This window comes from Dendrobates tinctorius, unplaced genomic scaffold (genome assembly GCF_039654945.1).
Source record: "Dendrobates tinctorius isolate UK_male_01 unplaced genomic scaffold, ASM3965494v1 ptg000010l, whole genome shotgun sequence".
NCBI lineage: Eukaryota > Metazoa > Chordata > Amphibia > Anura > Dendrobatidae > Dendrobates > Dendrobates tinctorius.
In genome coordinates this window covers 5,925,146-5,939,319 of record NW_027361678.1, presented here as the reverse complement: position 1 = coordinate 5,939,319, position 14,174 = coordinate 5,925,146, and the positions used below count along the sequence as shown (strand labels likewise).

The following is a 14,174-nucleotide window of genomic DNA, read 5'->3' as shown; positions in this document are numbered from 1 at the left end:
TGTACTGTGGGCAGACTGGTCATGTCCTGAAGGCTTGCCCATTGCGCGCCAAATTATCTGTGCTATCTGAGAAGCCGCATTCCCCTGGTCGCTTGGAGGGAGGCGACCAGGGAGTATACATTTCCTCCATTTTGCCCTCCCAAAGTACCATGTCAGCAGAGGTCTTGGCTGGCGGCGTACCGGAGGTAAAAGATTGGCGGGCGAGGGAAGTAGCCAGCTGGGGGCACTCGTGTGAGGGCTGCTGCCTAGGAACTACTGTCTCTGCCGTCTGTCTTCAGCGTACTCCTTCCTCTCCGGTGAGGGCAGCAGATGTGCTGCAGGAGAGTAGGGGCAAGTCTCAACCCTCACCATTGGCCAACCCTGGGAGGCGCAGACCTCGTGGTGGAAGGGGTTGGAGGGTGGTGTACCCCTTGGTGAGGTGCGGGGGTGTGAGTGTGGTGACACAGGGGGACGCCTCTGTTGTCAATCCCAGAAAGAATTCTCCAAGTGGTGACAAACGAACGAGTGACAATAAACGTTCAGGTCCGGACCTGTGTGTGAACGAGCGTGTATGCGTGGCCACCAAAAAACATCCAGTGGAAGTGTGTTTTGGAGTCCTACCAGCTCATACCAAACATACACATACACAACCCGTTCCCCAGGTCAGAGTATCGGAGATGTGTGTTGCCTCCAGAACATACGTTGCCAATACCAGCGGGCTCGTTTCTCATCAACCTGACATGCAGGTAGTTGCTGGGGTGAACTCTGGGTCTGGGCGTCCCCGCTGTAGATGGTTCCCTGATGGGGAGCGGTTTTGAGGGTCCAGAGGCCCCTCATTAAGGGTAGAGTACTGTCATGATCCATGCTGGATCAGGACTGAGATAAAGCACAGGTATCCTTTTTTTTTTTCCTAAGCTGTGCTTAAGGTGTTTTTTCCCCCGGTGGCCATTAGGATTATTGCACTGTGTGTCGTTTGTTCTAAGTTTTCCCCCCGGTGGTGGTGAGCGTCATTGCACTCTAGTTTCTCTAGTTAAGTGCACATGATTATAATGCAGGTGTGATTGCTGGCTCTGCTATAAAAGAGTCACAGGTGTTGCAATCAGTGTTGGTGATAATGTTCATTTCAACCATCCTTGGTGGAGGAAGGATCTAGAGAGAGGTCCTTGCAGCTCAGTCAGAGCCCTGGTGTGAAAGGAGTCATAGGGGATTTTCTTAGCTCTGACAGAGCTTGGTGGCAGAGATTCAGGAGGAGAGCTGCATGCTGCTGGTGGACTCTGTTGCCAGGAGCAAGTGCAACAGAGTAAAGCTAAGTTGTGTTTCACCGTTTGTGTTTTCTCCTTAGTGTGTATTAGTACAGCGGTGGGGCCAGTGCCTGCACCACCCAGCTCCCTAGTAAGGGATAGGTGTAGGGTGTGCTAGGGCGACAGGTTCGTGATCGGCGCCCGGTGCGGAACCGGCATAGGGAACGTTAGGAGCGGTAGGGACACTGACTCAGGGGAGTGCAGGAGGTCTCCACGTCCCCTTTCCCTATTGCAGGGCCCACCGTTGTAACCGTTTCCCTACCGCTTGTCTTGTTTTAGTTACCGGCCTGCTAGCCGTGTCACACAGGACAGTATCACGTGCCGCGTCCTGTGGTTTTAGTTACCGGCCTGCGAGCCATGTCACACAGGATGGGCAAACGTGACAAGTTCACATTCGTTTTTATTATTAAAGTGGAACCTCGGGACCACAGTCCGGGGGGCTCGAAGGGGGCATGACTAGTGAGTCCCGGGAACCTGTAGTAAAGCCCCTCAGACAGGGCCAGAATGGAATACCCGGAGGACACAGGTGCTACCTCCAGTTAGACCCCGAACACATGGCAGCTGTCCCAGCGGGACCAAAAGGGATAACAGTAGTTACAGCAGAGTCCGTAATGAGCCGGGTCCTGGATCCGGGTAGATGGTAAGGAGTCGGTTCCAGTGACCTTCACACAGTCCTCAGACATGGATAGCTGTTGGCGGAACGGGATGGCTTTAGCCCTGATGGTTGCAGATATAACCATGAAGCACAGGATACTGATATGCTGTGGAGACAGAGAGCATTAGAAAATGCACAGGGACTGCAGACGCAGCGCAGACAGGTTAGCATGAGAACCAGATGTAGCAATGATAGATACTCGTTGATCCGGCGCTCTCCCTATGGGGGAGAGGCCAGAAATAGCAGCTAGTGCGCTGCCATTGGTTAATTACACTTTTTGAATAATGAAGCGCCAGGACGGGGACCAGGTGTAACAGTGGCAGACCTGGGTGCCGTGCCAGGACAGGGACCGGGTGTAACACTTTGAGTTTCAGCCTCGATTTTCTTCGGGGCAGGTAGAAGCTTCTGCCTGCCCATGTGTGGATTCTGTGGTAGTGAGAATGCAGCAGATTTGGGACCAAGCAGTGGATAAGTTGTCCCACTCTCAGCAAAAGGCCCAACGTTTTTCCAACCGGCATAGGACCATTGGTCCCCGGTTTAAAGTGGGTGATATGGTTTGGTTGTCCTCTAAAAATATTCCCATGAAGGTTGCATCTCCAAAATTCAAGCCAAGGTTTATTGGACCTTATAAGATTTTGCAAATCCTTTACCCCGTTTCTTTCCATTTGGCTCTTCCAGTTACGTTTAAGATTCATAACATCTTTCATAAATCTTTGTTGAAAAGGTTTGTGGAACCAGTCGTTCCCATGGCAGCGCCCCCTGACCCTGTACTGGTTAAGGGTAATTTGGAGTATGAGGTAGAGAAGATATTATCCCACAACCCAAAACAACTGTTCAGCACATTCAACTCCTCCGCCCACCACTGCCACCTCCAACTCCCCTCATCTCTGCCGAGGACTTTGCCACCTACTTCAAAAATAAGAGCGACCAAACAAGACAAACCTTTACTGTTCCACCACCCCAACCACTCCACATACCAGACCTCTGCCCCTCCCTAATAACCTCACTCTCCAACATCACTGAAGGACAGCTTACTCATCTCCTTTCCAAATCACGCCTCACCACCTGTGCACTTGAGCCCATCCCTTCCCACCTGCTCCCTTACCTCACTAACATGATCATTCCAGCCCTAAGCCATTTCTTCAATCTATCCCTAACTTCTGGTACCTTCCCCTCTGACTTCAAACATGCCACCATAACACCCATCCTCAAAAAATCAAACCTTGACCCAACTGCTATGCCCAGCTATCGCCCCATATCACTGCTCTCGTTTGCTTCCAAACTACTTGAACAGCATGTCCATGCTCAATTTATCTCCCACCTCTCATCTAACTCCCTCCTTGACATCCCGCAATCTGGCTTCCACCCCCACCACTCCACTGAAACTGCCCTGACCAAAATTACTAATGACTTACTCACAGCCAAAGCTAACAGACAGTTCTCCATCCTCCCCCTTTTTGACTTGTCCTCTGCCTTTGACACAGTTGACCACTGCCTACTGCTACAGATTCTTTCTTCCCTTGGCATCAAAGACCTTGCCCTGTCCTGGATTGCCTCATACCTTTTTGACCGCACATTCAGCGTTTCCCACTCCCACACTACCTCCTTATCCCGCCCCCTCTCTGTTGGAGTCCCCCAAGGCTCTGTCCTGGGACCCCAACTTTTTTCCATCTATACTAGGTAGCCTAGGGGAACTCATAAAGTCCCATGGCTTCCAGTACCACCTGTATGCAGTTGACACTCAGATCTACCTGTCTGGCCCAGATGTCACCTCTCTGCTGTCCAGAATCCCGGAGTGTCTATAAGCCATATCCTCCTTCTTCACCTCTCGCTTCCTAAAACTCAATGTAGACAAAACTGAACTCGTTATCTTTCCTCCATCTCATGTACCTTCCCTACCCGATCTATCTATTATGGTAAACGGCATCACGCTCTCTCCCGCACCTGAAATCTGCTGCCTCGGAGTAAATCTCGACTCCTGTCCTTCAAACCACACTCCAATCTCTTGCCACCTCCTGTCACCTCCAACGCAAAAATATTTCCAGAATCCGTCCCTTCCTCAGTCCTCAATCTACTAAAACTTTTGTACATGCCCTCATCATCTCCCACCTTGACTACTGCAACACTCTCCTCTGTGGCCTCCCTGCTAACTCTCTTGCACCACTCCAGTCTGTCCTCAATTCTGCTGCCCGACTAATCCACCTCTCTCCTTGCTACTCCCCTGTCTCCCCCTCTGCAAATGCCTCCATTGGCTCCCAATTCCCCAACGAATCCAGTCCAAACTACTAACACTGATCTACAAAGCCATCCACAACCTTTCCCCTCCCTATATCTCTGAACTAATCTCCCAATATCTTCCCTCACGTAATCTTCAATCCTCCCGAGACCTCCTACTCTCCTCCACACTTATTTGTTCCTCACACAACTGCCTCCAAGATTTCTCCCAAATATCCCCTATCCTCTGGAATGCCTTGCCTCAACACGTCCGATTATCCACCACCCTCGGATCCTTCAAACGGAACCTGAAAACCCATCTTTTCAGGAAAGCTTACAGCCTGCAATAACCATTCTGCCGCCTCACCACCGCCTGAGCTTCCGCCTCATCACGACCAGAACTGCTGCACCCCCGACCTTCTGTGTCTCCCCCACTATCCCGTAGAATGTAAGTCCGCAAGGGCAGGGTCCTTTCCCCTCTGTACCAGTCTGTCATTGTAAATTTGTTTACTGTTAACAATATCTATAACTTTGTATGTAACTCCCCTTCTCATGTACAGCACTATGGAATTAATGGCGCTATATAAATAAATAATAATAATAAATAATAATAATAATATTGGATTCTCATCTGGCTACACAGAGACTTCAGTACTTGGTCAAGTGGAAGGGTTATGGCCAGGAGGATAATTCTTGGGTCTCTGCTTCTGACATCCATGCCAAGAGATTGATTCGTGCTTTTCACTGGGCCCATCCTGATCGGCCTGGTGGTGAGGATGAGGGTTCGGTGACCCCTCCTAAAGGGGGGGTACTGTTGTGAATTCCCTTGCATGGAGTTCTGAGACGAAGCTCCCTCTGCTCCCTCTGGTGGTTACTGAGAGTAGTGGAGCTGGCCAGGTTGATGGAAGTTCCCCACCTGACAACGATAATTGGGAACCTGGAATTACTGGCTGGGAGCATATAATTGAGCTGTTTGCTGGTGGCTTCCTCCTTGTGCATTTGGAGTTATTTTGTCCCCTGCCTAATCTGCATGGTTCAGTTAAGTGATTCTTTTGATAATCCTTTACATCTAATCTGGTTGTGCCTTTTTTTGCTTTCTGCTTTGTTGCTAGGGTTCAGCGTGCTCCCTGCTGGGGGCAGCACTGGGCCCTGCTTCATGTGTTACAGCTGGTTCAGTCCCCTGTTATGTTAGTATCTTTTTGCTTTGCTTCCAGTTCATACCAGAGTGCTGATCTAGCAGGGGTGAGGTTGTGTGGCCTCAGGTTTTTTGTATATCAGAAGTGTTGGACTTTTTTTAGGGTTTTGTGCGTGATTGCAGACAGTATCTTTTCTGTCCTGTCCTGTCTAGACAGCTTGGGCCCCACCGTTTGCTCAGTCTGTTCTCTGCTTGTGTTTGTGTCTCATCTTGTCTCACGACAATATAAGTTTGGGGGCTGTCTATTCCTTTGGGGATCTGCTCCGGGGCAGTTTAGATTTCACCTCTCTGTCTTTAGGCTTAGTTAGTTCTCCGGCTGTGACGAAGCGTCTAGGGCATCGTAGGATCGCCCCACGGCTACTGCTAGTTGTGTTGATAGGATCACGGGTCTGCAATCTGCTTAGTTATCAACCTCTCTGGTCTTCTGGTGGCTTAGCCTGTTCCTGCCATCCTCCTCGGTGACCCAAAGGGCCCCCTTTGTGGGTGGGGGCCCCAGGCATCTGCCTGGTCTGTCTGCCCCAAATGCCAGTCCTGCATAAATCTATAAGGTATATCCAGAACCAAACCCAGATGGCTGTATTTACATTATACATATGCTTTAAAAAGGTGGCAAAATGAACCACGTTATTTCTCTGACTGATGAATCGAGGAGATATGCGTCAGGAGATGGGACATTAGGAACTACAAGCACACTGTCAGCACCGCCACGGCTGGCCCCGCTGCCGCCTCTACTCACCGCTGGCCCCGCCGCCGCTTCTGCCTCCGGCTCGGGCTCCTCCTTCCTCTCTGCTCCGGTGCGCGCCTCCGGCCCTCCTCCTTTCCGGTGGGCGGCTTCCCGGCGCGCTCCTCCTCTGCCCTCGGCCGCGCACACTGTGCCTCTGCGCACGCGCCAGGGTGTCAGACCACGCGTCCCTGCAGTACTGCCGCCCGCCAACGTGACCTGACCCGGACCCACCTCCTGGCCAATCAGGGGCTACCACCAGGTATTTCAGGCCGCCCTCCCTTAGGGGAGGCGCCTGACTATCGAGTTAGTTTCTCGCTTCATCCAGGCCCTGCACGCTTCCGCTAGCCCCTTGCTTCAGCTCGCTCTCCTGGTTCCCGTGCTTCTCCAGCCTGTGCTTCTGCGAACCCTTCTGTCTTCTTTCCTTTTGCAGTTCGCTGTACCCCTGCCTCCTCCAGGTTCCCGCTGTCCTCCATCGTTCCGCCTGCAACTCTCTCTCGTCCCCCTGGACTCTGGTTATCCCGGACATCTCGCCGGATTCCCCACCGCTCATCAGCTGCACATCCTCTCGAGCCGACCCCTGGTCCTGGCTGCCGTGACGTTTGAACTCCTTGAGCCTGCTCCCAAACGGTCCCGGTATAGGGGTCGGTCCACCTGGTGCGCTCGCTCGGGGAGGGTTCGACGTCACGGTCCAGTGGGTCCACTCTTGCTCCCGTCATCAGTAGTGTAACACACCCTAAGGTTTCATCACGCTTTTGGAACACGAAGCCAGGAGGGTGAAAGGGTTTGTTACCTTTTGACGGAGCCCTGAGTAATTAATAGACATCTGTCATTATTTATAAGACTAAATTATACATTCCAGCTGGGTTTGGTTACAGATATATCTTGTGGATTTATGTTTAATTTGAATGGATAATGGCACTTTAGTTTGTGTTCTATCCTAGCTTTACATTTGGAATCTAGAAACTCAATCCTTTTTGTTCTACCAAAGATAAGTTGCCCACAGAGGTATCCGGAAATAACTTTCCCCTTCCCATAAATAAAAGTTAGAACCTCAACCAAGCTGAGCGTTCCTTAGAGGTAGTTGTTGGCCGATCAACTGAATCCCACACACTAGAGTTATAATTCTTTTTATAAAATCTAGTGTTCGGCAGCTTTGGGTGCAGTGATATGCCCACTCATAGGGTCTTTCTTCATGTCAACAGCGTAGCTTATGTTCATGCCTATCATCAGTTTATAGAAAATATAGCAATTAAAGTCATTGTTACCCTCATGAGCGATACAGAAGGAACTGAGCATCAGACAGATCAATATAAGAATGAAAGTTAAAGGCAATATCCAAAAGCCAACAATATGGTGACCACAAGACCTTCTCAGTGCATCTACATAGAGGAATATATCACTTATTAGAGCAAGTGAAAGAGATAATCAATTCTTCCAAAATCATGCAAAAATCTTTCCTGTGTTTAGATACATGTTTGCTCTGGCCCTTATGTTCTTCTATCCCAACCATCTGTTCAAACCCACAAGACGCCAGGGCATTCATTCTTGGCACATGTATTATTTGTGTGAGCCGAGCCTGCACACAATAGTATATTGTGGCATATAGTGAAGTAAAATGAATCAAGTCCACTGTGAATGCAACATACATGGAGACATAGTGGGATGGGTATATTTTTTTTTTTCAGAAGCGGTTCAGGAAGTGACATTACGTAAATTGCAGTTTTTAACGCATTTCATTTTACGGAATCAAGCAGTAGTCGATCTTTAGACACGAGTATAGCAACTTTCAATTTCTACATTCTTTCATCTACAAGTTCCTCTCTTTGGACAATCCCTACTGGTTAGAAAGGTCCTCCTAACAGCAAGCAGATTACAATGTGTGACCCTGCTGGGACCCCCTAAACTGTAAATTTCCCTTGCAGTGCAAGAAAAGCGAAGCATTTCACCTGTCCTTTCAGTTGACATTTCAAAATAAGCCATCTTGTATGTGCATTAGTAACACTATTTCTGGCAATTATATGACTTGAGTCCTGCATTTTTCACCACTTTTACCCTTTGTAGTCTCTATCTCAAATGTTCAGTCATTTTTGAGCTAGTGGATAAAGACTAGCTGCTACAATGTCTCCCCTACACTGTTCACCGAGAGATGAGGGACTCCTGCTCTCCTGCCTATATAGCAAATGTTCAAAAACAGCAGCATGGCTGACCTAATACAGTAGTATTGAGTAGTGTAGCAGTGACTGCAGCTCTGAGACACAGATAAAACACTTACTAGAAAGCAGCAGAATCGTAACTGTGTCTCTGCCTCGCTCTCATTCTGCTCCTCCTTCTATATACTGCAATTGGTAGCTGTTTACAATCTGATTCTTCAGTGAGATAGCAGTCTAAGGTGTCTTAGAGTCCCGTTACATTTAGCGATACACCAGCGATCCCGACAACGATACGACCTGTTCAGGATCGCTGGTGCATCGCTAAATGGTCGCTAGTGAGCTGCCAAACAGGCAGATCTCACCAGTGACGCAGCAGCGATAAGCGATCCGTCAGCGGTCGCTCTTACCTGTCACACTGCAGCAATGATGACGACTTCCGCCGTGTCCATGCGTCGCTAGTCGGCGCCCTCGGGACGCCAATGAGGAAAAAATGGACCAGGATATTCAATCACGATCAGCGATATCCAGCGGGGGGGCTGGTTGCCGCTGCGTGTCACACAAAGCGAGATCTCTAGCGATATCGCTGTTGTGTCACAAAATCGGTGACGCTTTAGCGATATCGCTAGCAATCTCGCTATGTGTAAAAGGCCCTTTAAGCAGGATGGATTTAAGCTGTTGCAGCGAATGAGAGGCTCAGGAGGTAAGCTTTTCTTACTGTTGGGACACTTTTACTATATGTGGGCTAAGAGGGGCCATTATTATTGTGTGGGGGTATTATTTCTATTAAAAGCCATAGAAGTGCCCCTGTTACCATGTGCATGCACAGAGGGGGCACTATTACCATATGGAGGCAGAGAAGGGGAACGATTGCCATGTGAAGGCACTATTACCTTGAAGTGTTCAGAAGGAGGGTGTTATCACTACATAGGGCACTGGGAGAGGGGCATTACTACTGACTTGGTCACTGGGTATAGTGCAATGTGTCTCATATAGTGGTGGGAAAAAATGAGCAGAGTGCTGGAAAAATGATGAGCCAAAGATGTCTACAAGTAACATTCTGCAGTGATGAGCCATGGATGAAAGGGGTGGTCATGGCACTTTGAACCAGAGGAAAAAGAACAAGGACAGTGAACTACTAGGTTTATAGAGAACGTCCCCAGTGAGTAACTGAAATTATATGTATATTAAACACATTTTAGAGCGCCTGTGCACAACTGGCCTCCACCACTAGTGTTGAGCGCAAGTGCTCGCTACTCTAGCTTGCATCAGGTGCTTATGTATGCACTGAGTATCGCGAGTGCTTGAGTGACTTGCTCAAGTCCCTGTTCCACATGTTTTGTGGCTGTTAGGCTGCCAAAAGAAATGAGGGGATTGCCTGCCATACATGGGTAATCATAAGGTTCCTGTGCAGAAGACTTCTCCCCTCTATTCCAGCATCCCTCAACCATTGGACTGAAAAGTTACTATACATATCTCAATTTTGGAGAAAAACCCCTTTAGGGCTGCAATCACACATACAAATTTTGTGGAAATTTCTGAGTTAGAGCCAGAAAGGCATAGAATAAAGGTAAGTATGAAAGAAAGACTGAAACGTTCCCTCTTTTGTTTAACTCAGAAAACTGCATCAAAAACTACTGTGAGAGCCAGAATTCTTACTGGTTGGTCGGTGATCAAATACTTATGTCATGCAATAAAATGCAACTTAATTACCATATGTAAAAATCATAAAATGTGATTTGCTAGATTTTTTCAAGATTCTGTCTCACAGCTGAAGTGTACTTACAATAAAAATTACAGATCTCTCCATTCTTTGTAGGAGGGAAAAGTTGCAAAATCGTCAGTGTATCAAATACTTATTTTCCATACTGTACAAATAAATATGTATAAATATAAATAATTATAACTTTTCACTCTGTACAGAAAATGATTAAGTAAAATATAATTTATCTTTTTGGTGTCAAGTCCAAGTTCTTATCCAATTATATATATTTTAGCATTATGCACTGTACAGTGGGTGCGGAAAGTATTCAGACCCTTTTAAATTTTTCACTCTTTATTTCATTGTAGCCATTTGGTGAATTCAAAAAAGTTCATTTTTTCTCATTAATGTACACTCTGCACCCCATCTTGACTGAAAAAAAACAGAAATATAGAAATTCTTGCAAATTTATTAAAAAAGAAAAACTGAAATATCACATGGTCATAAGTATCAGACCCTTTGCTCATTCACTTGTATTTGAGTCACATGCTGTCCATTTCCTTGTGATCCTCCTTGAGATGGTTCTACTCCTTCATCGGAGTCCAGCTGTGTTTAATTAAACTGATAGGACTTGATTTGTAAAGGCACATACCTGTCTATATAAAGGCCCCATCTCACATAGCGAGATCGTCTGCGCCTCACTACATGTGACACGCAGCAGCGACTGGCCCCCCTGCTGGATATCGCTGATCGTGCAGGAATGTCCTGGGCCATTTTTTCGTTGTCGGCGTCCCGCTGGCCAGCATGCGTCGCTGTGTTTGATCACTGGATCGTTGCTGCGTCGCTGAAGAGATCTGCCTGTTTGGGAGCTTACTAGCGATCATTTAGAGACGCACCAGCGATCCCTACCAGGTCGTATCGTTGTCGGAATCACTGGTACGTCTCTAAGTGAAACGGGACCCTAAGACCTCACAGCTCACAGTGCATGTCAGACCAAATGAGAATCATGAGGTCAAAGGAACTGGCCGAGGAGCTCAGAGACAGAATTTTGGCAAGGCACACATCTGGCCAAGGTTACAAAAGAATTTCTGCGGTACTCAAGGTTCCTAAGAGCACAGTGGCCTCCATAATCCTTAAATGGAAGACGTTTGGGACCAACAGAAGTCTTCCTAGACCTGGTCGTGAAGCCAAACTGAGCAATCGTGGGAGAAGAGCCTTGGTGAGAGACGTAAAGAACCCCAAGATCACTGTGGATGAGCTCCACAGATGCAGTAGGGAGGTGGGAGAAAGTTCCACAAAATCAACAATTACTGCAGCCCTCCACCAGTCAGGTCTTTATGGCAGAGTGGCCCGACGGAAACCTTTCCTCTATGCAAGACATATGAAAGCCCGCATAGAGTTTGCTCTGATGAGACGAAGTTAGAACTTTTTGGTGATAATTCTAAGTGGTATGTGTGGAGAAATCCAGGCAACAAAGCACTACTCATCACCTGCCCAATACAATCCCAACAGTGAAACATGGTGGTGGCAGCATCATGCTATGGGGATGTTTTTCAGCTGCAGGGACAGGACAACTGGTCGCAATTGAATGAAACATGAATGCAGCCAAGTACAGAGATATTCTGGATGAAAACCACTTCCAGAGTGCTCTGGACCTCAGACTTGGCCGAAGGTTCACCTTCCAACAATACAAAGACCCTAAATACACAGCTAAAATAACAAAGGAGTGGCTTCAGAACAACTCTGTGACCATTCTTGACTGGCCCAGCCAGAGCCCTGAGCTAAACCAAATTGAGCATCTCTGGAGAGACCTGAAAATGGCTGTCCACCAACGTTCACCATCCAACCTGACGGAACTGGAGAGGATCTGCAAGGAAGAATGTTAGTGGATCTCCAAATCCAGGTGTGAAAAACTTGTTGCATCATTCCCAAGAAGACTCATGACTGTACTAGCTCAAAAGGGTGCTTCTACTCAATACTGAGCAAAGGGTCTGAATACTTATGACCATGTGATATTTCAGTTATTCTTTTTTAATAAATTTGCAAAAATTTCTACATTTCAGGGTTTTTTTCAGTCAACTAGAGGTGCAGAGTGTACATTAATGAGAAAAAAATGAACTTTTTGAATTTACCTAATGGCTGCAAGGAAACAAAGAGTGAAAAATTTAAAGGGGTCTGAATACTTTCTGTACCCACTGTATCTTATTGTTTTATTTGACACTAAGCTTTTGCTTTATGTCTGTCTGGATTTGTTGCCTTCTGATTTATGTAAATGGAATAAATATTTAATTTTACACTTACCGTCAGTGGGTACTTAACAAATTGTGAGGACAATGCCTGTTTTTTCTTTTTTTGTTGGGAGGCTTAAATTATCAGTCAAATTACTCACCTTCCCTCCGAGATTGTTCATCCGCACAGTATAGGCCACTTGGCCCAGAATTAAGGAAGTAATAATGGCTTCACGATGCGGACAATGTTTAGATAGATGGAAACAAATCAAACAGATTACAGCGCGAGCACAAGGTCTCCTCTGGTTCACCAAGTACCATCTGTTGCATTTAAACCATTACTCAAAGTGACTGTGAAAAGACAACACGGATCTTTGCGAGAGGACAGCTGGTGTCCCCTCCACCATCCAGTCTACAAACACATGAATGCAATGGTGGCCTAATGCTCAACGTACCAGAATATATGGTCACTAATATAGTCTAGTAATTCATTTGTCTCATCCATCACATATAAATAAGTAAACAGTATTTTCTGGAATCAACCCTCCTAATCCGTCTATATGGGCATGTAGGTCACAGGGAGCTGAATAAAATGATTCCTTGATATCTATGATCCGATGTATTATTTCAGAGAAATCCATGTTTTTTTTAATATGTAAATGAGCTGTTAAGATCAATGGGATGGACATAGATCTCTCTGAGAATCTGTCTCCAGAGCTTATTTTAACCCCTTACCAGCATACACCGTACATGTACGGCGTGTCAGGGGGTTACCGTGACAGTGTGGCGCCAGAAGACCGCAGCGTCTGATTGCTCCTACTCCGGCACTGAGGAGAAGCACTTTTCCTTTATTTTAAATGTGTTTCTTCTGGCAGAACAGGTGTTAATCAGCCATGTTGGAGATCCTTCTGTTCTGCGATCGGTTTGGTTAGCCACTCCTTTCCCCTTTATAATCTGAGCTCTGTTACAAATCTTTGTCAGAGCTAGCTTTATTGCTGCATGACTAATGGAGGGAGAGGAGTTCTTATGAGAATGATAGTTGAAGGAGTTATTAGTGACTGTTGCTAGGTTTGTATTTGTGGTAATTCCTTATCCTTCTCTATTTTGGTTTATTCCCCTACCTCCACACCCTGGTGCATTTCTGTGTTACATGTGAGTGAATATTTTGTATGCCTGGAGTTTTCTGTTAACCCTTGTTTGTGTTGCTTTGCTTGTCAGGTTGGTGTACTACGGTGCACTTTATCGCTCCCTCTTCCCTGGGTGGGGTAAGAGATCAGACGGAGGGCTAACTTAGGAGATAAGGCAAGGGTGAAGGCCCCGGCATCTTCACATTCAGAAGTATCCCGGGGAATAGGGCGATCTAGGGCGCCCCCTAGTGTTAGGGTCAGGGAAGAAACCCCTGATCCCGGGTCACCTTACAGTTGTGTCGTAACACGGCGCCGCAGGAACTGCATTCCAGAAAACTGTAGTACATGTAAGATGCCACAATCTCGTGGGCTCACACTGAGCGGTGCCGCGATCCGATGCGGGTGCCAGTTCTAGGCGAGAGTTGACACCCTGCAGCAAAGCTCACGATCAGTGCTAGCACCGATCGCAGATGTCTAACCCCTTTGATGCCGCTGGCAGTAGTGACAGCGACATTGAGGAGCATCACACAGGGTTTGAGCTCCCATCAGCACAACGCAATGCTATCGCGTTGTGGTGATGGTCTCCATTGTGAACCCCAGCCGTAAGATGGCCGCAGGGTCCTTTAGGGTCCACCAGGGAAGATGGCATGGGAGCGCCTGCTAACAACAGGAGCTGACATGCCTCCTTCCCTCCCTGTCAGATAATAAAGTTGCCTAATCACTTATACCACACAAGGAACAGCGTAAAAAATAAATAAAACCAATTCTTCACATGCTGTTGATTTTTTCATTCTGCCTCCCAAAGATCACGGTAATGCTTGACTCACATTTATCTTGCACTCTGCACTGAGCGCTTACACCGGGGTTTCCGTGTAAATCTCTGATATACGTTATTCAGATGG

At 47.2% G+C, this 14,174-nt stretch overlaps 1 long non-coding RNA gene across 1 annotated transcript in view; it reads right to left on the bottom strand.

The window, feature by feature from the left end:
* Positions 1 to 1,722: 1,722 nt before the first annotated feature.
* LOC141097880 (uncharacterized) overlaps positions 1,723 to 14,174 on the bottom strand; it is a 45,668-nt gene continuing 33,216 nt past the window's right edge. The window contains exon 3 of the long non-coding RNA XR_012234075.1: positions 1,723 to 2,041. This is a non-coding gene — a long non-coding RNA (uncharacterized lncRNA). The remainder of the gene's footprint in view (positions 2,042 to 14,174) is intronic.